The sequence below is a fragment of the Adiantum capillus-veneris genome, chromosome 24 (genome assembly GCF_014529385.1).
Source record: "Adiantum capillus-veneris isolate H3 chromosome 24, ASM1452938v2, whole genome shotgun sequence".
In the NCBI taxonomy this organism is placed as follows: Eukaryota; Viridiplantae; Streptophyta; class Polypodiopsida; order Polypodiales; family Pteridaceae; genus Adiantum; species Adiantum capillus-veneris.
Window position 1 is genome coordinate 59,796,117 of NC_140954.1, and position 26,929 is coordinate 59,823,045.

The following is a 26,929-nucleotide window of genomic DNA, read 5'->3' on the forward strand; positions in this document are numbered from 1 at the left end:
CTTCAAGATATAGAGATTGAGAAACTCTTTTTGTCACACACACTTTTGGTCTTTTTGTTTTGGTTTTGTATGAATTTCTCTATGTATACATGTTGCCTTCATGAAAGAGATAATATTTCCTTGTTTGATTTCCCACACCCTTGATACCAAGGTGTCAAGATTTGCACCTAGGAGGGTGCCATGTGGTAGGAAATAATCCTATACGCCTTCTTTTACACTGAAACTAGGTGGTATATATAAGGAAGGGAGGACCATTTCATTAGCATCAAATTGAAAGTTTCATCAAAGCTAAATCTTTGAGGAACTCATAAACTGCGTATTGCTTTTATGCACAAGATATGCATGTGTCTAACCAGGAAAATCACTCTTGAGTGTTTATGAGAGTAGAATTGATTTGAAACATTGCTTTATGCGATGGATTGGTTTGCTCAAATATCCGGAAGGTCAACTATTGATCTCGTAACCGGTAGTTCACCAACAAATTACCTGCTATTGCGGGTAGGATTGCAGAAAGGAAGGAACGTGGTTATCACTGAAGGACCTATATTTGAAGATTGGAATGTTGCCTATACGGATTGGCAATGACGTGATAAAGCAACTCGTTGATATATTCTTTCTACTCTTACTGATTCCCTTTTGCTTGATATCTATGAACTGCCTACTTCCCACGACGTATGGAAGTACCTTATTGCAAACTTTTAGAAGAAATCTATTACAGAAATACTTTATTTGAGAGGGTTGCTTAACAAGTTACAATATAAAGTTGGTACTACCATGACGGGACATATTGAATCTTTCAAATCTATTATTAATCAACTTGCTGCTGCCGGTGATCCTGTTCCACAAAAGCAATTGATTACACTTCTGCTTGATATGGTGAAGGACTCTTCTTATAATAACATTGTTACTATTCTCTTCAATAAAGATGGTCTTGATTTCGACCAAGCCTGCATGTCTTTAATTGAATACTCTCAACGTCAAGAACGTCGTAATGCTGGTCACGATACAACTATGATTTCACAAGAGGAGACTGAGTCACAACAGATGGAACGTGCTTTTTATGCTCGAAGGCGTCCATTTCAATGAGGAAACCGCAGAGGTGGCCATCACGGTAATATTTTCTCTCGTCTCAAATTTCCTAATAAGCAATGTTCTTACTGCAATAGAAATGGCCATAATGAAGATGATTGTTGGGCACGTCAATATGATGAAGAACACAATATTACCACAAAACAACCACGTTTATCTAGAGACTCTTCTTCTTCTTCTTGTGAATATTGTGGATGATCTGATCATCCCACTCATATGTGCTATAAGCGTCGATTCGACACTGATTGTAATAGAGCATATGCTACTGAACATCAAAACAACATTGTACCAGAAACAAGCTGCATCCTATGTTCAGTTGCTCCAGACAAAATACTTCATGTACGTGATGGATCACTTTTTATTGTCGATTCTGGTGCTGCAGGAAATATGACATATCAGTCTAAGTGGCTCCATAACTATCATCCAATATCAGTTCAACGTGTTGTTTATTTTGTTGATGATACTACTTGTCAAGTAAAGGGTATTGGAGACTTATATCTTGGTACCTTATCTTCTTTCACTCGAATTTTGCGAGGAGTATTACATGTACCAGATCTTCAACGTAATCTTCTTTCAGTTTCTAGACTTGTTGATCTTGGTCTGTTTGTTGGATTTGGTCATACCAAATGCCGAATTGAGAAAGATGGACAGACTATAGCCACTACTTCTCAAAACGGTAATTTGTTTGAACTCTCTCTCAACGATGCTGTAGCAAATGTTCTCACTGCTCCAGGTGATCATGATTGCAAAGTATGGCATCACCGTTTTGTTCATGCTGATTTATCAAAACTCCTTGATCTTCAACTTCATGATCTAGCTTGTTCATGGCATGGATCTTAAAGCCCATCCCCATATGGGAATTTGTGAATTTTGTGCTATTGGGAAACACAATCGTAAACCCTTTCCTCTTTCAAATACAACTCATTCTCATGACATATGGGTCTTGTTCATATTGATATATGTGGACCTCTACCTTCTTCAAGATCACAATATCGCTACTTCATTACTTTCATTGTTGATTTCTCAAGGTATACGACTGTATTTCTACTTAGACAAAAATCTGAACCCTTATCTGTTTTCAAACAATTCCACAAGGCTGCGGAACTTCAAACTGGTCGTCGCCTTAAGAAGCTTCGTAGTGACAATGGAGGCGAATATGTTTCTCGAGAGTTTGTGAGTTACTGTGCTGACAGTGGAATTCATCATGAACACACTATTCCATATTCGCCTCAACAGAACGGCATTGCTGAACAAAAGAACCGCACTATTTTTAATGTTGTAAGATGTATGTTGATTCATTTTGGCTTATCTCGTATTTTCTGGGCTAAAGCTACTTTGACAGCAGTCTTTATTCAGAATCGTCTTCCTACTATTGCACCCTCTGGTAAGATACCCATCACAGCATGGATAGGTGACATTCCTTCTGTATCTCATTTTCGAACCTTTGGATGTATTGCTTATATTCATGTTCCCAAAGAAACACGAACAAAGCTTGATGTTCTTGGTCTTAAAGTTATTTTTATTGGATATTCTGACACTTTCAAAGGCTACAAATTCTATGACCCTTCCTCCAAGAAAGTAATTGTGAATCGTGATGCTACTTTTAACGAATAGCTTATGGGAGGCTCATGGTCCATGGAAGATTTTGATGATACTAAATCATTGCTTCAGGATTTTCCATTTCTTCAGATGATGAAACTCTTCCTATAAAGCAACTTTCCTCTTCACAACCATCCATTCCGAATGTTGCCAATGATGATATTGATATTTTTGTTGATCTGCCTATTGATTTTGAACATGGCTCATGTCATGTTTATGATGATGATATTGCTGATAATGCTTTTTCTACTTCTGAAGATCCGGTCACTTATGATGAAGCTATCTCCTCACCACAAAAGAATCAATGGCAAGAGGCTATGGAAGCAGAGTACGATTCTCTTATCTCTAAAGGTACATGGATACTAACTGAATTACCTCCTGGTCGTACAACTATTAAATGTAAGTGGGTATATAAGACAAAAGTAGAAGCAGATGAATCTTTTGAAAAATTCAAGGCGCGTTTAGTTGCAAAAGGTTACTCCCAAGTAGCCGGTGTTGATTATCAAGAGACTTTTTCACCACTTGTCCGCATTACAAGAGTTCGAGTTTTATTGGCATTTGCTGTTCAATTTGATTTAGAAGCTCATCAAATGGATGTGCGAACTGCTTTTCTTAATGGTGACTTGGAAGAGGAAATTTATATGAAACAACCAAAAGGGTTTGTTATTCCAGACCCCAACTTATACATAAAACGTCAAGGTAGCAGTTTTGTGATTCTTGCTCTTTATGTGGATGATACCATCCTTGTTTCCAATGATTTGGGATTTCTTCAGCAAGTGAAAAATTTATTGTCTTCTGCATTTGATATGGTGGATCTTGGAGAGATTCACTCGTGTCTTGGCATTCAAATCCAACAGAACCGTACAAAAGGTATTTTATTCCTTTGACAGTCAAATTTTATTGTAGATACGATTCAAAAATTTGGTATGGAATCTGCACATTCACCCAACACACCTTGTCTTGCGAGCTCTACGAAGAACACTTCTGACAATGGCGGTCAACTTGTCACAAATCAACCATATGCTAACTTGATTGGATGTCTTCAGTTTTCTGGCATGAACACTCGTCCTGATATTCTGTTTACTGCTAATTATCTTGGACAACATCTTGCATGTCCTTCTCTTAAGCATTTGTCTGCTGCAAAGCGTGTATTGAAATACTTGAAAGGCCCTACAGATTTTGGTTTAGTGTATCGACGACAACTCACATCGGATTCTATGCAATCTCTTTCTCTTTTTGGTTACACAGATGCAGACTGGGCAAGATCACATTTATCTATGCGATCTACTAGTGGAAATTGCTTCTTTATAAATGGTTGTCTTGTTTCTTGGACCAGCAAGAAACAACATTGTGTTGCAGTTTCTATGACTGAGTCAGAATATGTTACGGCATCACTTGCAGCTCATGAGTTGATTTGGCTTTGACAAATGCTGGTTGATATTGGTCACTCTCCTCTTTCTAGCACACCCTTGTGGTGTGACAACCAAAGTGCTATTAGTCTTGCAAAAGACTATGTTCAACATAATAAGTCAAAGCACATTGCTGTCCATTATCATTATGTCTGGTATGAAGTACGCAAAGGAACCATTATGGTTGAACACTATCCAAGTGACCAGATGATTGCATACATTTTGACCAAAGGCCTCAACGAGTCACGTTTCATCCTCTTGTGCTCGGAGCTTGGAGTTGCTTCGGCCTCACTTTTTCTAGATTAGCTTCTTTGCTATTGTAATAGCTTTGTACATATGACATTGTAATCTTTTAGGTACCATGCACTATGCACACTCCACACTTGCACATTGTGATCTCTAAGTCACTTGAATATTTGTACATAGATGCACAATTCACTTTCACATCATCATCACTGGTTCATATTTTCACATTGTATAGGAGCTTGGGTTTTTCCCTTGAACTCCCCAAGGGTTTTTTCATCCAAAGCTAGAGACCTTTGTTTGAGTGGGGGTGTTGGAGCTATATATGGCTCACTCTACTCAACTTGGTCGCACCTATATATTTGTAGCTTCTCCTCAATATGAATCGGTCTTTGGGAGCGTATACGGTGTGTCTCTTGTCTTGTCTCTCTCTCTTTCTCTCTACATATCAACAGATAGGGTGTTGATTTGCGATGGATCACCATGAATTCGTCAAGTAATCTTTCAATGACATTGGTCAGAAAGTGTGTTCCTCTATCACTCACTATTTCAATGGGTAGACTGTATCTGGTAAAGATATGTTCAAAAAGGAACTGAGATGTAGTATGTGCATCATTTTTTTGTGTTGCCTTTGCTTTTGCCCATTTGGTCATGTAATTTGTTGCTACTATGATGTATTGTGTATGTGTCCTGTATGCAGGAGGTATGATGGGCCAATAAAGTTGATGCCCCATTTGGCAAAAGCGCATACTCCCATCATTGATCGTAATGGCATTTCATCTTTCCATAGTGGTGGTTTTGTGAGTTGACATTCATCACATCTTTTGACATAGGCCTCTGCATCCCTAAATAGGGTTGGCCACCATATGCCTGAGTGAAGCACTAGCTTTGCAATTTTATGAGCAGAGAAATGTCCCCCTGACTGGACCGAGTGTGCTTGTTCTAGGATAAAGAAATATTCGCTTTTTGTAGCACATGATCGTAATTGTAACATTTAATGCACTAGTAACTTGTGTGTAGCGGAAATTGATAACATAGTGAGCATTTCATTAAGAACAAGTTCCTAATGAGCATAGATAGATTACTTACTATGAGAAAGCAACATAGAAATTTACATCTAGCTAATTTGGCATTTACAATACTTGAAAAGAGAGAGAAATAGAACAGTTGACAACATTTGAGGACCGGATTTAGATGGAGCCGGTCCCCCCTCTATAAAGGATTTGTATTATAGCTTCTCCCATCAAAGGAGACTCTTGTACAATAAAATCTTTGTGCTCCTTGATAAAACTAGTTGGTGTAATGAATATGGAAGCTTCATATACCAAAATTTATGCTTGAAAAACACACCTAGTGTCCCTAGTCTTAGTCCCAAGACCTCACACACCTTCAAAAATGGTGAGAGCTAGCAGGGAATGAGGATAGATTGAGAGGAAGAAGAGGTATCTTATGAGAAATAAGTATTCTCCTCACATAATCACTCTAATAGCATAGCTTAGCTTAGTAATTAGCATGGTAGAAGAGATGAGCATGCCATGAAGCTTGACTCTTGGTTGGATTTGCATTCCATAGCCAAGAGTTATTGGTGTAGGCCTCTACTTCTCAATGCTTGGAGAAGGATATGGAGTTCTTCTTGCACACATGAGTTGTGTGTGTGTGTGTGTGTGTGTGTGTGTGTGTGTGTGTGTGTGTGTGTGTGTGTGTGTGTAGCATTGTGTTAGAGTAAAATGCAGCCCCTTCTCTCATCTTGGTCGTCCCCTCTTGCTAAATGCTCATGATGGCCTCCCATTGGCTCCTGTAAAGCTTAGCCAATCACAAATTAGAAGCATAATTGATAGTCTTTTTACAAGTTTCCCCCTTTCCCCTTATTTGAGAGCTTTAGGTATTTAAATAATTCATCTAAACTCTCATTGGACCTTTTTGTCTTCTGCCCAATAGGAATCAGGCAAGCCATTGGGTTGTTGGATGCTCATTGGACCCCTTGGTAGACTGTCCAATAACCTTGTAGGGAGATTAATTTCTATTGGTTCTTTTATCAAGCATTTTTAAATTGATTAGACTAAACTTACTCTTGCCTAATTCTTATTAGTCTACCTCTATGGCCATCCAATAGGATTTGAGGGTAGGTTGGCAGCAACTGGCCTCGGAGCTTGACATGTGTCTAGTTTTTCCTTTGTGTAAAGGGGGAGCCTTGGAGTGTGTGTGTGTGTGTGTGTTTCTTTCTCATCCCCTACAATATGGGCTCGCCCCCTCCTTCCTACGGATGTGGGAAGACTTTTTAGTCTTCCCATGACCATCCAATTTCCCTTTGCTTTGACCATTGGATAAAAGATTTAATTTTTGGAACTTTAGCCTATGGACGTATTAATGGAGCTGGACCTTAGGTCTTTTGAGGTACATTGAAGCACATTTCTCTTTTGCAAGTTGTCCCCCTTTGGATCCCTGACAGAGAGCGGTCTCTGGCAGCCTTGCCAATATTCTAGCTTTTACTCCCCTGGTACTTCCCCATATTAAATGATCAGTTTAACATAAGAACTGTACAAGGAGGCAACAAATCAACCCCACATTGTAATAATCCTACAACCTTTTGAAATGATTCAAAATTTTCCAACAAAAGAGCTTTGGTCAATATGTTTACTACATTGTCTTGTGTCGACACGTACACCAAATCAATACCTTTTGCATGCTACCGCTCTTTGACATAGTGATAATGCACCTCAATGTGCATGTGTGAGGATGAAATACTAGTTTCCTTGCAATTGCAATGCACATTGAGACTGCCAACAAAAATTGTATTAGACTAGTTGAGACATATGCAAAGATCCATAATAAGGAGCTAAGCCACATTATCCATATTATGCATGCTCCACCAAGAATTAATCAATTTCCACTTGTGAATTAATCATAAGTGTCCACTAGTGGACCCTCATGTGTGATAGCAACCAGCCCTATTACAATTTGTACAAGCATGCAGGCATGGTTGGGCATCAATCCCATAAAAGAGACTCAAACTCATAGTGCCTTTGAGTTATTGAAAGACATGTTTCACTGTGGTCAATCGTTAGTTCCAAGGCTATGCATAAACTTGCTCAATTACAAATTTGCAGACTATCTCTTTGGTTGAGTGTTTCATACATAAATCAAGTATCCTACAACCTTCTAATAAAGAGATTCAAGCATCGAATGCATCACTGACATCCTCAATTGATAACCTAATTTTTGTATCCACTTGTCTTGAAATAGGCTTGCAATCCTCCAAGCCAGAACGATATATCAATTTATCAATGTACTCGCTAAATGCCAAGATAATAACTCAAATGGTCAATATCTATGACATCAAAAGGTTGTTGCAAATCAACCCTTAGTTCCCTCAAGTACACTACATTGAAAACCAAGAGCAATAAAGTGCTTTTGAAAGTTCTCATACATTATACAATAACTCAAATATCTATGACATCAAAAGCTATTTGCAAATCAACCTTTAGTGACCTCAACTAGACTACATTGAAAACCAAGAGCAATGAAGTGCTTATGAATCTTCTAGTACAATATACACATTTCTTAAGTTTATACAAAGACTCAAAAGTGACATATCTTATACTACTTACCTTTAATGGCAATAAAAAGATGTTTTTTTCACATAAACCTCTTCACAAAACTCACCATTTAAAAATCCAATTTTCACACCCAATTGATGCACTTTTCAATCACCATGAGTAGCCAATGCAAGCTAAGTACAAATGGTAGTCATGAGTGAAGTGGGTGCAAAAGTCTTTTCTTAGTCCATACCATATTGTTGCACATGACTTTTTGACACAAGTTTTTATTTGTAGTGATCAATACTACCATCCACTACTTTTGCTAGCTGAATTTTTTTGATTTTGCAAATCGAGTTTGCACCAATGGCATTCTTACCTTTAGAAAAGTCACAAATCTCCCAAGTACTATTCTTGTGAATAGAATCCAATTTCACTTGCATAGCAACCACCCATTCTACATTTTCACATATATCTTAAAAACAGAGTGGATCTTCTTAACATGGTGTGTCAATAAGAGATATGTCCACATAATCATTTAATGAATGAATAGGAGATGATTTTGTCTTACCAAGTAAAGGAGCACTCAAATAACTATGTTGCAAATTTTGTTGCAACTATCTTGGCATGTGCAACCCTAATAGAAACGTATTCCTCATGCAATACACCATCAACTTATATCATCAATGAATTGGATTTCATACTTATTTCCAACCATAATTTGACACATAGTTTTATCCCTTTTGACCTTGTTTGGCTGGTCTATATGGTTGGAATCCAATGTACCACTTTGAAACAAAGAATGCGTGTATTAAACACATCTTGTAGACCACTAGTAAGCAACATTTTACATTCAAAAAATGGATAAGATAGCTAGATTTTTTAAAAAAAAAATAGCAGATTCTAACTTAGATTGATGTTTTCCATCAGTGGATGATACAAAAAATAACCCTTACTTTCAGTAGTATATCCCAAAACGATATTTTATAGCCTTTATCTTGTAGTTTGTGACATTATAGTAAAGAAAGGCACAAGAGCATATACCAAACAACCAACCACACACATGTGGCTCACCATTGGCTTATGATCAATCCAAACCCCATAAGGTATGACAACTCTCAAAGCTTTCATTGGGAAGAGAATGGGGTATAGGAGGGCCTCTTTATTTGGCAATTTAAGGAAATACTTAAAACATAATCAAGCTAACCAAAGGCAAGAATGGTGCTGTAGATAGCCTAATCATTCCTATATAGAAATACTTTTTTGTTTTTTCTTGAAGAAAATATGCAAATTTTACTAGATCAAATTGGAGTTGCTCTCCCTCCCCCAAGAAGTACTTTATAAATTTTCAAATTTTTAAAGTTTTCCTCTTTGTCTTCTCTCTCCTTTTCTGTCTCCCCCTCTAAAATTGCCTCAAGCTCTCTTTCTTGCCCCTCAACTGTTGAAAAGTATATATTTGCAGTCTTTATCCCCATTCTCTATCTAAATTGTCATAACATCTCTTTCTCCTCCTATTCTCATGCTAGGGCACATCTTTGTAAAGTAGCCTACCACACATCATTTTAGCTCTATAACATCTCCTTTTAGATTTGTAACCTCTTTCCCCATTGTTACAACATCTCCTTCTAGATCTGCAACCTCTTTCCCCATAGATACAACATCTCGTTCTAGATTTACAACCTCTTTCTTCATATCTCCAGCATCTCCTTCTAGATCTGCAACCCCTTTCTCCATAACTCCAATATTTTATTCTAGATCTACAAACTCTTTCTCCATAGCTCCAACATACTCTTCTAGAATTTTTTTTTCCATAGATCCATGATCAAGGTTCTTTCACTCTCTTCTAAAGCTTGCATTTCTCTTTTGAGTTCCATAACCTCTTTCTTGATGTGATACATCAACTTTCCTACTCTAGTTTCCTATCCCTTTTGAGATATCTTTCCACAATTGTTGTAATATCTCCTCTCTCTCTCTCTCTCTCTCTCTCTCTCTCTCTCTCTCTCTCTCTCTCTCTCTACTATGCACTATGCAATATGCAAGTAATTTCTAGCAGGAGTGTGCTTTCTCCTAGCCACCAAAGGAGTACATTGGAGTAGACATCTACTATACATGGTGCTAATGCAATGGAAAGCGAGGGGTGTATGTGAGGATTATCAAGGTCCACCAATGAATAAAAACAAGAAATGGAGAGCTAGCATAGTGGCTTGGCATGATATACAAAAAAATTAAAAGAGCACGAAGTCCATAAATCCTAAAGCTCCATTCTAAAGGCTAGAGATTGAAATAATTTAAAATTTTGCTCATACTATCAAAGTTCAACCGTTTTGAAATGTCATTGAGAAAAAGAAATTGATGACCCTTTATTACCATCATATGCAAAATAAGTGGATGAAATTTTGAATCCTCCTCTATCCCCTCATCTCCATATTGTACTCGATCTATGTCATCCGCAATGTCAGACTCATGTACAAACACAAGTTTCATTAAGGCCTCTTCATGCTCACTTAAATCATTAGTCTCCCCATGTCTCTCCCTCCACACCTAGATGAGGGACCAAGGAATGATGCAAATACTCTAGAAGTAGCCAGTGTTGCTTTATGTAGAAGTTTGAAGGTGAGATTAAATGAGAAGGGAGGTTTCAAACCTCTATTGCAAGAGGTAGGAAAAGTGGGCTTGAAGAAGGAGATGTACATTTCATAGCTAGAGGGGAGAGAGGATAGAAGTAGTAGCCTTAGAGAGAGTAAAGAGGACAAAGAGAATCTCAGATACATTTTTTGAAAGACCCCCTCTTAGGGAGGGAGGGGGGAAGTCAACAACCTCTAGAGAGAGAAAGTGTGGGTTTCTACCCCAACTTTATGGAAAATAGTTTAAATTATTTTATTCTCATTTTATTAATAAAGAAAAGACCCCTCCACCTCTAGGTCTATAAGTTTGACTATTCACTTTTAGCACTTGCGACACCCACCATTTCAATCCATAGTCCACATGGCATTCTCCCCTTTGATCATTCTCAAATTCTCGTTTTTAATCCCATGGAAAATAAAGAGGCCCTCCTACACCCCATTCCCTTTCTAATGACTTGGATGCTTATTCGGTACATAGTTTGTAAGCATGATCTCTTACACCCAAAATATTTCATTAAGATGATATTCCTTACCATACAAGATACCAAAAATCCATAGCTACGGTCGAGTGTGTTTGGCTCAGACACCTTATGACTAGTTGAATGTTGGCGGGCAGGCCACAATCTATGTTAGGGAGAAACTCTTTGTGAGTCTTGCTTATGTGCCTACGCAAGATAGTCTTATCGATCTTTTCACAAAGGCTTTGTCTCCTGAGAAGTTAGAATCTTTTTGCGAAGCTTTGAGCAATCCTTTCCCTACACCATCAACGTCAAGGGTCAGGCATCAGCACATCTAGGCCCCTCCATTTACACCCCATTATTGTGAAAAATTCCCCCACTTTACCGTTGGATTGTTTCCAACTCAAAAGCCGTCATGAAAAATACTGCATGCAATAGACAACACCACAGAGTATCCAATTCAGTAGCAAATAGAATAACTACTGCAAGTGATAGAGGACACTCCTTGAGCACCCGTCATCTTTTGACTCATCAACAGCCGTCGGAAGGCCATGACGGTGTGACACCTCACCAGTCAGAAGGTGACGATCATGTGACACCTTAGCATGTGGAATTTGATGTCTGTTGTGACCCTCAAACTCCCATGTCAACAGTCTTATGAAAATCTTCTAGCACCCCGTTCCCCAACGCTTGATGAACGGGAAAGGTGTAGGGAAAGGTCATGCAGTGACGTGCCAGTGACCTTTCCCCGTAATAACTGTGACCACGTGGTGACCGGCGGAGGCAGAGAGCCACGTGGGAGAAATTATTACGGGGGAAAGGTCACTTGACGACCTTTCCTGGCCGTCAAATGTCAAAGGGGGGCGGGCCACCCGCAGTGCAGCTACAGACATTCGTAGGTGTAAGACTAGCAACATGCATTCCAAGTGCTTGCATGGCAGTTGTTGCTGATTGGCTTTCATGGCTTTGGATTCCGAGTGCTGACATATTGCGTGCATGCATGTCATCATGTCGCTCTCACCATTCTACTTACAAATGTGTTAAAAGGGTACACAAATCCCAAGGCTGACTTGTTATCGCATCATTGGATGCTCAAGCAAGAATTCCAACTATTGACCTGTCGACCATCCGTCGGCTGCAGACTTGGATTACGACTAGGAATTGCAGAGCGTTGGATGCCCAGATCTATAGCCCTATGACCTCCTACTTTGATGGAGAGCTAATGTCCTTTGTCCTTTTTGGTAATGTGTGCTCTCGGGCTCCGTTGGTCCCTACACTTGTAAGGTGGCCAGCACATCCAGGCCGGGGTGAAATGGTGCAAAATCCCCCCACTTAGCCATTGGATCGTTGCCAACTCAACAATCATAATGAAAACTAATGCATGCAACAGACAACACCACCCAACAACCAATTCAAACTTATTCAGTAGCTATCACAATAACCACTGCAAGTGACAAATGACACTCCTTGAGCAGTGGTCATCTTTTGACACATCCTCTTCCGGTCACCCACATCAGCAAAGGATAGTAGAAGCCCTTTTCCTGGGGTTAGGGTCAACACATCCAGGCAAAATTTTTACACCCCATTATCATACAGAATTCCCCCACTTTGCCATTGGATTGTTGCCCCCATCATAAAAACAATTGCATGCAACAGACAACACCACCCAGCAGCCAATTCAGCAGCCACCAAAGTAATTTTTGCAAGCAACAGACGACATTTCTTGAGCAGCGACGGTCATCTTTTGACACATCAACAATCGAAAGGCCATGAGAATGTGACACCTCCGCAGAGCAGAAAGGTGATGAGCTTGTGACATCTCAACATGTGAATTTAATGTCTGTGTGGCTCACATGCTCCCACGTCAGGAGTCTTATTAAAGTCTTATAGCCCCCTCCTGACACTTGCTGGCCATGGAAGGACAGCTATTGTTCTTTTTTGTAACGGGTGCTGCTCCCGGCCTCCATTGGTCAACCACATTACTGGGAAAGGATAGTAGTAGTCCTCCTACATCTTAGTTGATGATTGCAATTAAGGTGTAGGGAATGGCCCTGCAGTGGCCATTGCTTGAAATAATGGGCGACCCCATGGCAACCGTCGGCGGAGGCCGGGAGCCATGGTGGGAGCGCATTATTTCAGGAATGGCCACTGCAGGTCCATTCCCGACCTTCACAGCCGGGAAAAGGGGGGCCATCTGATGCAAAAATCTGCAGGATATGTAGTGCGCACTGACGACTCAGTGTGACAGTATTACATCTGTTGAGGTGTCGCCACCTAAAGCCCATTTCGGTTGTTGATCTGGGAGCACCTGATTGGAGGAGCAACCTTTGGATTTTGCATGCTGATGTACTGCCAATCTGATGGCTGCAACATTGATTTCTGCACAGGAATGTCGTGGAGATGTATGGTGCGGACTGCACACCCCTGATCCCCGACTGTGAAGGTGGAGTTTTGACAGCTCTATAATGCTCTAATCTTTCTAGTGCAATACTATTGTAGACTCTACCCTAGTACTCTGTTTATGCTCTATCAAAAGCCAGCTCTTCTTTTCTAGCACGATTTAACATTTTGGAGTTTTTAATTAATAGCCTTTTAATCTCAAAAAGACCTATGCTTTTGTTTAATGATGTTGTTTATTATGGCTAGGTATGTCTTGCATCTTCAGACTCGTGCCAAACTCAGTACAGAGACCTTTGTGTTGACAATTGCTTGTATGTGTTGCATTGGGAGCTTTTATGGCTACTTAAGGATTGTATTGTGATATCAAGTGTGATAGAAGAAGAATATGTAGACCAATGGAGATAAGAAAGAGAAAGGCAATTCAAGAAACTTCCAATCATTGTCTGAGACTTTGATATTGGGGCTCATCTTCAAATTGCATTTGAGGAATTCAAATAAGGGAAATCAACCTCATGCTCAAACAAAATAGGATTCTAGAGCTTCAACAAACTTGGAAAAAACAAACTCAAGCTATGTGAGAGTTTCAAAAGAAGCACCCTTAACTAGGGCTGTAACATCCTTGACTCTCTCTCTCTCTCTCTCTCTCTCTCTCTCTCTCTCTCACACACACACACACACACACACACTATTATGATTCACCCCTATTGCGAATGTCACTAAGATGTCTAATATGCTTGTGCAATTCATGCAGCAGTCTACCAAGGGCCATGTTAATGAGTAGACTAGGGTTTCTCTTCCAAAAAGACGTGGATGACTTGTTAACACTAGAATGGTAACCTAACAAGACATAAAAGTGTCCTTTCAGGGTTTTGGGAAAAAATTCCAAAACCATAGTAGATCCACTCATTTTGAAAAATCCTTTCATGAGCTTATAGTTCAATAACTACTACATATGGAAAAAATGAGAAACTTGTAATTTTTCTCATCCCTTGGTCACTACAAGCCTCCAAAGTTGATGGACCAGTGCATTTTGCCCAAAACAACAATTTCTTACGGTTGATTGCATATAAATAAGAGTGGAGATTTTTGTAGGACATGAGATAAAATGCCCCGTTAACTTCACTGGGTTGGTGACCAATACATATGGTTGCTTTTACCTCACTAATTTTTTTTGGGCAAAAAAAATAGGTACAAAAAAGTTGTATTTTTGCCATTCTGCAGACCTATCATCAAAGTTTCTATAGTCACACTCAATACAGATACTATATACATGTTTTCTTAGTTTTCTTTGGGCCTGTGGATTCAAAAGGAGCCATGGAGCATGTCAAAAGGATAATGGATCTCTTACAATTGGAACCTTGGGGGCAATGATAAAGTGCTAAATACAGCAAACATGAAAACACTAGGTTTAGCATTATGACCTCTAGAAACCCATAGAAACTACTCAATATCTAGCCAAGTTTGTAGTCTATGATTAGATATGGTCACTACCTACAAAATACACACAATTGGCCTAAGAAACTAGCAATATTGAGAAAGTTATACTTGCTACTCTAAAATGTATCGTATTCTTTAGCAATCAAAAAACTCAACCATCATCATATACTATGCTATATAGCATATTAGGTCCCCAAAACTCAAGGAATATTAGCTTTATGTTATACATTACACTTACACAATCAAAATTGAATTTGGATATGAAGAAAGCCACCAAAAAAAATCATAAAAGTGCTAATTTTGGCCAAAAAACTGGATTATGCAATTCTTGTAAATTGGTCATAACTTCCAATTTTAACACTTAGCTCTCCCTACAAGCATCAAAACATGTCGAGAACTATGAAGGCCTAACCTCTAGCCATCTAAACCTCACAAACATGAAGTTTAGAGTGGTATAGTTGCCAAAAATTGAAAAAAAGCCAAAAACAGGACCCGTTTTTTCACATAGTTTTGGTTCAAAAATGTTGTGCAAGAGTAAGGTTAATGGTGAGATCGATACTCAAAAAAAAATGCTAAGTTTTTTTCAACTCATAAGGCAACTTTGTTGATATATAGCACCTAGAAATTAATTTTCATACTCTTCAAATAATTCAAGCAAAATGGTCACTTAACACGACACAAAAGTTTCCAAGGACATAAAAGTGTCCTGTTACCATTCTAGTGTTAAAGAATACCAAGCCACTAATTTTTTTCAAAGAGGAAAAGGATCACAACAAAGATATTGTGAATATATTCATGAGCATATGGGATGGGATTCACAATCTTTGGCACACTCTAGATGTAGATTGCAAACAAGTCTGACACTAGAGGGTAAGGCCTACAAATGGTGGATATTGCTCAAGGAGAAAGGCATTATACCACAGACTTGGAAATCCTTCAAGGATGTGTTCAGAAAGGAACTTTTTCCCACAAACAAAGTGGTCAGAAATTGGTATGTATGTGACAAGTTCTCTATGCACCAGCATAAGATATTGTTGGAGTATATCCCACACTATCGTGATGTGATTCTCAAGATCGAGAGTCTATAAACCTTTGAGTAAGTGCATGGCTTCATCCATGGGTTAACACCAGATCTTAGGAAGCATCTTAAAACCCACCACTCCAAGACGTTTGAGGAGGCTATAGTGAAAGCGCTTATACATGACGATCTTGATGAAAAAGCATTACATAACACTCGCGTGTCTGACATTGCACATGCAAATGCACGAGCACAACATGGAAATAATAAGAGAAAATGTATAGTAGTTGCAGCTGATGCGTCTAAGAAGCCCAAGGGGCAATCTGCTTAGTGAAGAGTTTGAGAAGGCTAAGAAGGAAAAGCTATGAATTGGATACGGCAAAACCGATTCTCCCAAGGAAAAATATGTTGCCCAAGGTAAGGATAAAGCATGCACATGGTGCAATTGCTGCTTCTCAAGTCCTCCTCTAATTTTTTCAATGTGGAAGTAACACACACTAAAGCGATGCACGAGTGTTGTATCATGACCTCAATGTGGTAGCCGACCTTTCGTCCAGATGAGTTGGTGCACATGCATGGGTTTATCCAAGGTCACAAGGTGAGAATCTCCTTAGAAGGTGGTGCTTTGCACAATTTCATTAACTGTTACTAAAACGGCTCAATTTTTCCCAAACTCCTCGTTTTCATCGTTACAAGGTAGCGATGATTAACGGCCATGATACCAGGTGTGGGATACTCAAGTATAGGATGTTACATTGGAGATTCAAGGGTATAACATGTCCTTGAATTTCCAAGTCATATTTTAAAAATAAATTTTCCAAAAAAAAATTTGGAGGACAAACACTTCTCCAAGGGATGGATTAATGCCAGGCCAAGGGCCAATAGTTTGAATCGAGCTCGAGGATTGCCTATATAAGGGGTAGAGGCTAGGAGGTGAGACATGTTACAAACTCCTTGGCCTCACAACCTACATCAATACCATAATATGGTAACACGCCGCAACCCTCATTTGCAGACTTTAGCTACATTTTTAGTAAGGGCATGCATCCACTTGTGACATAAAATCTATGGTCCTCTTGAAAAGAGCGGCGAATACATTTCACAATGTTTTTAGCCATACTTTGTTCCATGTGGAATATGAATCACCTTTCGTTCTTTGGTATATACTTTTTTTCAAGTCCAATATACATTGTCCAAAATGCAAATCCAGGTATATACTTTTTTTCAAGTCCAATATACATTGTCCAAAATGCAAATCCAATTAGTTTATGATTTGTTGCTTGTGGTTGTTTATCTTTATGTCAACGTACTTTTTAACATGATTTTGTTACCACAAATGCCCCAGGTTTACTTTATAGAAGTACTTTGAAAGGTGATTTTTCTATCCAAAATTTATGCACTTCAGTTTCTTTCGGTGCTTTTGTTGTGGCAGTTTGGTGATGACAACAAAAGATCCTCCTATTTCTCCATGAGTTCCCTTCTTTATGCGTGACCTTGTTATGGGCTCCATGTTCATTGACGATTTGGATCTTATGATTAACATTTGCATAGTTAGAGCCACGATATCAAAAGTTATTTGGCAGTCCAAGAATGCGCTACTGTCTCAAGGGAAGTGTGAGCCCTTGGACTCAGATGTTGTTCTAGAAACGTGTTGGTGGAGAGTACATTGTAGTAAGACTTGCAAGTTTAAGATGTAAGGCTTGTCAATTTGCCCTCTCATGTATTCTTTCTTGGTTATCCTTGTGCAAAGGATATGTCAGGGCTCTATGTAATATTTTGAGTTTGAAGCAATTCTAGCTCAACTGAGCACTTTTGATTTTTTTTCCCCTATAGTATTGTAATTTTTAAGCTTACGCAACGGCATTGAGCCAAAGTGCGTCTATGAAAAGAAAAGAAATATATAACTAGATTTATGAATACTTCCTCTCATATGTTGTATGACTAAGTATATGTAGTATATTTTACAATGGTCAAACATGATATTCTCATAGGTGCTAATATGGGAGAATCTCATAACTCTTATGCATTTATGTCTTCTCCTTTTACCCTTTGCTCCTCTCCCTTTTTGGATATTTATACTCTACTTTCTTTTACTTTTTATCTTGGGGGAAAAGAATTTAGGGCCTTCTCTTCACTTATACGCTTGTGTATCATTGCTAAAAAAACCTCCCTTGTTTGCACTTACGTGATTCGATACGTTTCTTTGGGTCCATCCATCGGGGTTGATAACTAGCACAGGTCATGCAATTTTGGCAATTAACCAAGCGATCAAACAAATGAGATTACCAATGCACAAACAAAATTGAATATGGATGAATCGGATGCAAGAAATATTGACTTGAAATTAAGAGTGAATCTCCTTATTATAACACGTTGCTCATTGTTAGGTAAAGGCCCGTGGTTGCCGACTTGTCTAACCCTAAAACCATTAACTCTCAACTAAGCCTCATGTACATGTACATAAAAGAAACACATACAGTCCTTGATTGGTTTGTTCCCTCCTTCTTGGTTCCTCTCCCCCTTCTTGCATGCACACGAGCACGAGGCTAATGGCCTCATAACTGGTATTAGAGCCCAACCTCCCTCTTTGACTCCGACTTCCCTCTCCCACCTCGCATATGCAACTCCTCGTGGAGCTTGTGAGAATCATATTTTGCAATATAGGCAACAAGTTGAATCAAGACCTGCAAAAGAATCGAGATAAATGAGCCCAAGAGTTCTGAGCGGCAGGAGGAAAATTGACAATGAGTGTATGGTTGTGTCTATGTGCATGTGTGTGCACACACACACACACACACACACACACACACACACACTCTTATATAGACATGAGATTGTCTCTACCCTACCTGGGTGCAACGATGTTGTTGACGGGCGAGCGCCAACGACATGCATTGTGCTTCATTGGTGTGTACACATATGTGTATACACATATTCTTTGTATCTACGGGCTCTACTTGAGTTCCACTTTGTACGTCTATGAGTAGATGAGCCTAGATCCCTATTACATGCATTTACACTTTTGGTCGACTGCCCCTTTTTAGAAGCTCTTTATATATAACTCAATTCACAAGATGTGAAAGGGCATTCTTAGAAGAGCCAACTCTTGGAGAGCAAAGAGAGCTTAAGAGAGTGTGAGGTGAGTGTGGAGAAGAAGAAGAGGAGTGGCTATGGAGCTTGGAGCTTCCTCATACACATGTAGCCGACGTTTGGGGTTAATGGAAGCTAAGTCTCTCTACTTTCTCTTGTCTTTCATGATTATGTGTGTTGTTTGCTTGATTAAGTCTTAATCTCCTCTTCTCTCTCAAGTTTCCCTCTTGTTGGAGCATTCTAGCTTCACATGTGTGCTAGATTAGAGTGTGTGTATGTGTGTTGCATGCATTGATCTAATTAGGCTTCCGCGTGTGTGCTTAATGTGTGATTAGAGTGTGTGTGCTTGAGATGAGAGCAAGGGAAGCATCAATGTCCTCATGTGTAGAGAGTTAGAGTGTAGGTTGAGTGTATGTGTGTGTGTAGATCTAGCTTCCCGAGCTTTGCCTCTTCTATTCCCATGCTTTTCCCCTCTTCCTAGAGTCCTCAAGCTATCACATTTGGTGCATCCACGCCTCCATGCACTAGCCGGGTTCCGATCCACCGGATTGACATTATGTCGGTGGGTTGAGCTCTATGCTACGACCGCCAACATTGGCGCCGCTGCCAGGGATTGAGCACCTAAGCTAGAGGATCACCTGTGTGATGGTTTGAGTTCACTAATCTTCATTAGGTTTTGGTTTATGGTTGTAGGAATGGTGGTAGGTTTTGATTTTGGTAGCATGTAGACTAATTTTGCGGTTTTTCCCTCTTTCTACACACTAATTTCTCACTAATCTACTAACAATTGAGCTTACACATGTATGGTTGTGCCTAATTAGAGGCAAGGTGTGCATGATTTTGGATTGAAATCGTTGATGTTTGGTTGCAAATCATGCATTTGGGATTTGGTTGCTTGTAGGTGAAAACGTAGGATCCGGAGCTTCGCGTACACACACGATGTGTGCTTTGTGTGCTCTCTGAAATCCGTTTGAATGCCAATTTTTCAATTCCGGATTTGTGTTATTTGGTCATCCGTTTGTTGGTAAAAGCATTGAGCATTCAAGTTGTGCAATTAGACATCCGGGAAAGTGTATTTGTGCTTGCAAAAATGATGATTTGGTTTGTGCATTCAAGTAGTCAAGCACTTAGCGTTTTCTCTGAAATCGTCATTTGGAAAGTATGCTTTTGATTCCATATTGAGTTGTTTTGATTGTTTATGCATTTTGGTGCTACATTTGTGTTTCCGAGATGGTATCAAAGTGATTGGAAAGTTGCACTTCATTCGGATTTGATTTGGATCGATTCGGGCCAAAAACACTCAAAAAACGTCCAAAAAAAAACGCTCCAAGAATCTTGCCTTTTGCTACCATTTGGTATGTATGATGAATTAGCGGGTGATTCTTGGTGAGAATGTGTGTCTAAGTGAGCTTAAGGGGTTGCTTAATTTTCAAAAATTTTCCGGTGATTTTTTGGTATTTTTAAGGCAATTTTTTGCCTCTTGAATGCCAAAAAAATCAATTAATTGACCAAAAATTGATGAAAATTTAGGAAAAATTGGGTAGCCAAATCTGTCAACGTATTCTTCACGAGCCCGAGACTTTCTCATATTATTCGGGCTAAATTTTGCATTTTTCGGCTATTTGTTACGCTCTTGGGCAAATTTTTTTTACTTTTTGGGGTATTTTGGAAAAAAAAAAAAACACACACACATACAAACATACATATACATACACACACACACATCCACACACCCACACCCCCCTCTCCCAAGGCTTTGCCCTCCTCCTTAATTCCTCCCCTCTCTTTCACTTTGTCCCCCTCCCCTTTGTTTCATATTGTGCCCCCCCCTTGTCAGTTGTCCTCTCTTTCATTTTGTTCCCCCCTCTCAATTTGTGTAGCACCCCTTACTTCAATGCCATGTAAAAGAAACCCCCCTCCTCCTTTTAATTTGTGCATAGCGACCCCCTCTTATTTCAATAAGAGTAAAAAGCACCCTTTACATCAATGCCATGTAAAAGAAACCCCCTCCTCCTTTTAATTTGTGCATAGCGACCCCTCTTATTTCAATAAGAGTAAAAAGACAAAACGTTCACTTTCAATTCAAAAGAGAGATAGATGCTTTTTTTCTTACGTTACAAAAGTGAAGGGTTTGTGGCCTAAAGGCTTTCCCACCGAAAAAAAAAAAAAACCAAGAAAGGAGAGGAAGAGAATAGAGTAATTTCGCGCATAGGATCCAGAGAGAGGAAGCGAGAGAGGAGAGAAGAGCAACTTTCCGCGTCATATAGTGAGAGGGAGATAGGGTGCACACGCACGCAGCGAGAGAGAGATAGGAGCTTTTTACGCGCATAGATGAGAGAGAGAGAGAGGGAGACTTCACACTCATTCGTCCACATATTCACTTACACACGCGCATTCACACGCGCCACGTTGTACATTCGCTTCGCACACACACGTTCACGCGCATCACCCCGCACATTCCGCACCGCACACCCCATTGACCTGATTGCCTGAGATTAGACATAGGAGCCCGACTAGAGACCGTGCACACGTCGAGAGTGCAATTTGCGCACACATGATGGCCATGACGAGCCAGTGCTTCGAGTATATATTGCTCACGCTAGTAGGTGAGCACAGAGGCCGACCCACTTACACAGACACACAGGGATACTTTTTTGTCCAATGTCGCACCTCCCTTGGCCCCACACAAACATTCCAGATAGTGCGAGTCCGTCCCGGCGACATCCTGGATGGCACATTTAGAGATGATTTTCGTGCCACTTACGTGGTCGACTATTAGATTAGGCGAGAGGAGATAGAGCTAGTACACGCAGACGGCTGCTTTGAGGCATTCGACCACCCTGAGCAGGCTATATTACAGCGGGTATGTCACCAAGTGATCTATACTGATAGTGCTCAGCGTCGATATCAGTTAGAGTGTCGTGCATTGAGTCGACGCCTATCTAGAGATGTTGTGACACTAGTTGGCAAGCCTAGAGACAGATGCTACGAGAGCACCGCAGGCACTGAGTTTTACTTTTTGACTTGTGGGTTGCCATATGACCCTCAACCGACCCAGCACCCTGCTTTGAGTAGGAGTCCCTCACCTCCTCTAGACATAGTGCCACCACCCAGGACACTCAAAAAACCACCGCCAGGGTTCTCGTCACCTAGACCTGATTTGCTGCGAGGCGTTTCGAGCTACCACAAGTCTAGAGCGATGCACACCTCGGCGAGTGCTAGTACTTTGCGTACCACTCATAGTGAGACCGAGAGCGAGAGCCCGCGAGCGACATATTTTAGGGAGTCTCCACCTCGACACCTTGCACCATCTAGAGACCCATCCCCACCTCTGATGACACATATTAGAGACCATACGAGAGAGGCGACGATAACCCCAGCACCACCGTTGAGAGCACCAGAGTTCGGGCACTGTAGACTACACATTGTAGATATGAGTGCCCCTAGACCACTGACCACTACGCTTCAGGCACCGCTTGAGGCTAGAGAGACCGCAGGTAGCACGATACAGATAGAGGGTCAGATTCTATGTATCATAGGTCAGTACCAGCGTGGTGTTGCCTTCTATGTTTATTTACATGACCACTTATATGTGCGGATGGCAGACCCATAGCGACCACTGTCTTTACCTAGGCAGATTGTGAGAGTCTACACACAGGCCGATAGAGCAGTCCTTATTGATGAGCTTGGAGAGCAGTATCGCTCGATTGAGACCCTTGACTTCGATGATATTGAGCGAGCACACCCAGACGATCGCCTAGACACGCAGACACATCCTAGGCTAGTGGAGCTTCACAGAGATGAGCAAACCATGACCTATCTAGACGAGCTCGGTCGTAGGTACAAACGCTTGTCGATTGGTGGATCCAGAGATCCTTCATCACACTTTCTTGCACATTTGATAGGAGATCCACGTGAGCGAGTTTATAGGGATACCGGCCACGTAATGTACATTTTGACTATAGGTCTACCCTACTCCCTTCGACTTAGGCATCACGACTTATGTTTACCCACGATGGCCATGCTAGCTCCACGATTACCGGGAGCTCCGAGTCCTCCAATCACACCAATTGCGATATCACCACCTAGCCCTCCTTTGTTGCAATGTATTTTACCACCTTGGGAGAGGCCCGATGAGGATGACGCCTATCTTGACGAGCGAGTGACTGCACGAGAGAGAGCTGCTCAGGACACACCTATGCTTGAGCCTACACGAGATCCTGTGAGGAGTGTTCCACGAGAGATAGCTCTAGCACTTAGCCTGCCCGCAGGGAGAGCCCCCGAGACTAGAGACTACTCAGAGCATTGTTAGGGAGACTACACCACCTGCCGCTCTCGTCCATGAGACTTCTAGCGTGCAGCAAGAGACCTCACAGAGTCGCACATTGAGTGACCCTGGCCTAGACACATATGAGACCATTATGCAGTTCTTGGCTACCTATGAGCATCCTTGTTCAGATTTGTCAACCTCACAACGGCCCTTAGAGATATCTATCGAGCCAGAGCCATATGCGAGAGTCGCTCCTTCTACGAGAGAGACTGTAGAGCCGATAGCATCGATGTCCCACACTTCTAGCATGCATAGTGGTGCCATAGTCTGTGAGCCACCAAGAGAGCAGCCACCCCAGGTAGATGCCGCCTTAGTGCCATCTACAAGTGCCGATTCACGATCATATCACCCGATTGAGCGGAGACCAGCCATAAGCCGTATATTGCTAGATCAGGTTCCTAGAGACCACGTTCGAGACACCACGCCGATAGAGGTTACACCACAGATACCTGGACGTACACGGACTAGAGTGACTTCTACTGACACACAATGTAGGGATACGAGACCGCCTACTAGACTTGTTTGGAGACCACGTACACAGGCATCCCAGCCATGTGTAGAGCCTTCTCTAGATAGTGGTTCCACAGCGACGAGTAGTGCCACCGAGGAGCGACCCATGATAGATCAGGCACATAGTTTTCCACGTAGCGCTTCCCGGACCCTTTGACAGGTCTATCCCCGTACCGAGATACACGCTAGATCTTTGCCTTGTGACGACACGATTGTGTTTATAGAGAGCCATATGACCGATGACTAACTTTCACATGGTTGGCTCACATCTAGACGGTCACTTGAGGCACATGACTATTTCGAGGGACAGAGACATGTTTGGGTACCTAGGCCATGAGTGGTAGCATACCCGGCACATACACGATCATACCCTAGCGCGAGACCTCCACGAGCTAGATCTCGAGAGACAAGACGTCCCATAGAGAGGCCAGCCTCTCCACAACAGCAAGCACGTCCTAGAGATAGATGCACACACAGACATGCTAGACGAGCTCATACTGATATCCCTATGAAAGCGCGAGCATTGCAGATCTGGCTACCAAAGAGCCTTCCCCCTAGTTTATCACACGTAGACCCTAGCACTAGCTCGAGTCAGATTTCTATTGACCATCATAGAGACATAGAGATATGTAGGAGTGTACTAGTGATACATGAGCTTCAGAGACCTATGACCAGTGACATAGAGGCTGATGTCATCCCTAGGCATGATATTTTCCCTTTAGCGGAGACCACATGTATAGATCTAGGTGCTAGCCAGCCTTTGACCATTAGATAGAGAGCTATCCTTTTATTTGGAGAGGATTCTTTTATTCGTTCTAGTCGCACACGACTTTGATTTGTATTGATTGATCATGGTGCACTAGACACATGCGCATATACCAGAGGCACTTTTTCCCACTGGGTTTTTCCCTCTGGATATCTAGGTTTTCAAACCTTAGTTTAGGACTTTTATTTTGTTTTCACTATTGCTTCTTTTCTTGCTAATATGCCCCTCAAGGTATTGTGCTTTGTGTCTTACTTTTGTGCAGGAAAAAGAAGCATGCGGACTAGCTTGACATTTACTCCCAGCAATTTGCATTTGGTGGGCCATCTCCATTGCTATTGGGGTCTATCGTCACATCCGGATACGAGGATCCACCCCATTACATGTGTACTTTTTCCATGATTGCCTCTTTCTCCTCTTATCACTACATTTTCCTTGATGTGCATAAAGTGCACAACCACATGAGTTTTTGCAAGCTAGGCTAGCTTTTGCAAGTTTCCATCTATGTGTTTTGGTGCAAGTCATTAATTTAAGTTTGACCTTATTTTTAGTAATCATGGGTATGCATTTGTGACCTTGTGTTAATCCTAGTTCATGACATTGCTAGCTCTAGGTTTTGAAATTTCTACTTAATGATTGACAAGTATTTAGGTGTGCTAGTTCTATGTGCAAGCTTGTTTCATTTGGTTACACTTTATAAGATTGCATCATACACTTTGGAAGAGAAATCCAACCAAAAAAAAACACCAAAACAAAGGGCTACCAAATGAAAAATAAAGTCTATGTTTATGTGTACGGCCTATCGCCTTAGTGGTCTTTGGCAGGCGAGGGGAATCACCTTGGCTCGCTTGGTCAAGGCCCTAAACCGATGCCTTGGATTGTTAGGGGGTAGCCATGCCTTGAGTGAACTAGTACACTCTTGGAGAAGGCCTTGTAGTCATACAAGGAACCAAGGTCGATGCTTGTCTCACTCTTGGATGGTCACCATGTGCTTTAAACTCCTATGTTTGCATAAAATCAAAAGGCAAATGAAGCCTCTTCCACTTGAAATTCAAAGATTCTCATATTTGTTTACTACTTGAAAAGCGCCCAAGCTAGCCTAGCTCTAGTGCCATTTACATGTTTGTTTCTTATTAAGCATGCTAATTTCACTTCTTAGACTTGGCATAGTTGAGACCTTAGATTAAAACTCGGACACCTTTTGCGAACTCATGCATTACTTCCAATAAGGTTGGACTTTACTGAAATGCCTACACTTGACCATCTAATGTACCTTACAATTGCTATGCTTGCTTTGCAAAACTCTAATGTGGTTGCCGCTATTCATTGCTTCTCTTTTATTATGCACTCTCACTCTTATGTTGGACTAGCATGCACCTTAATGAAATTATCTTTTGTGCAGCCACATTCATCACCCCTCTGACGACTCTTACGGGCGCCTGAGGACGTGCGCGAAATTAGGAAGGGGAGAGTGTTGACGGGCAAGCGCCAACGACATGCATTGTGCTTCATTGGTGTGTACACATATGTGTATACACATATTCTTTGTATCTACGGGCTCTACTTGAGTTCCACTTTGTACCTCTATGAGTAGATGAGCCTAGATGCCTATTACATGGATTTACACTTTTGGCCGACCGCCCATTTTTAGAAGCTCTTTGTATATAACTCAATTCACAAGATGTGAAAGGGCATTCTTAGAAGAGCCAACTCTTGGAGAGCAAAGAGAGCTCAAGCGAGTGTGAGGTGAGTGTGGAGAAGAAGAAGAGGAGTGGCTATGGAGCTTAGAGATTCCTCATACACATGTAGCCGACGTTTGGGGTTAATGGAAGCTAAGTCTCTCTATTTTCTCTCGTCTTTCATGCTTATGTGTGTTGTTGGTGCTTGATTAAGTCTTAATCTCCTCTTCTCTCTCAAGTTTCCCTCTTGTTGGAGCATTCTAGCTTCACATGTGTGCTAGATTAGAGAGTGTGTGTACGTGTTTTGCATGCATTGATCTAATTAGGCTTTCGTGTGTGTGCTTAATGTGTGATTAGAGTGTGTGTGCTTGAGATGAGAGCAAGAAAATCATCAATGTCCTCATGCGTAGAGAGCTAGAGTGTAGGTTGAGTGTGTGTGTGCGTGTAGATCTAGCTTCCCGAGCTTTCCCTCTTCTATTCCCATGCTTTTCCCCTCTTCCTAGAGTCCTCAAGATATCACATTTGGTGCATCCATGCCTCCATGCACTAGCCGGGTTCCGATCCACCGGATTGACATTATGTCGGTGGGTTGAGCTCTATGCTACGACCGCCAACAGATATGCTTGGAGATTTTTATGATAGACAAGCTGAAACAAGCAGGTGTCATACATTTGTAAAGCTTTTATGGTAGCGTAAACTCATGCGATCACTTTAATATCATCTAACGTAGCCAATACAATACAT

At 41.0% G+C, this 26,929-nt stretch overlaps 1 pseudogene; it reads left to right on the forward strand.

Annotated features, from left to right (window-relative positions):
• Window positions 1-21,466: 21,466 nt before the first annotated feature.
• On the forward strand, window positions 21,467-23,900 carry LOC147426444 (uncharacterized; annotated as a pseudogene).
• Window positions 23,901-26,929: the final 3,029 nt, after the last annotated feature.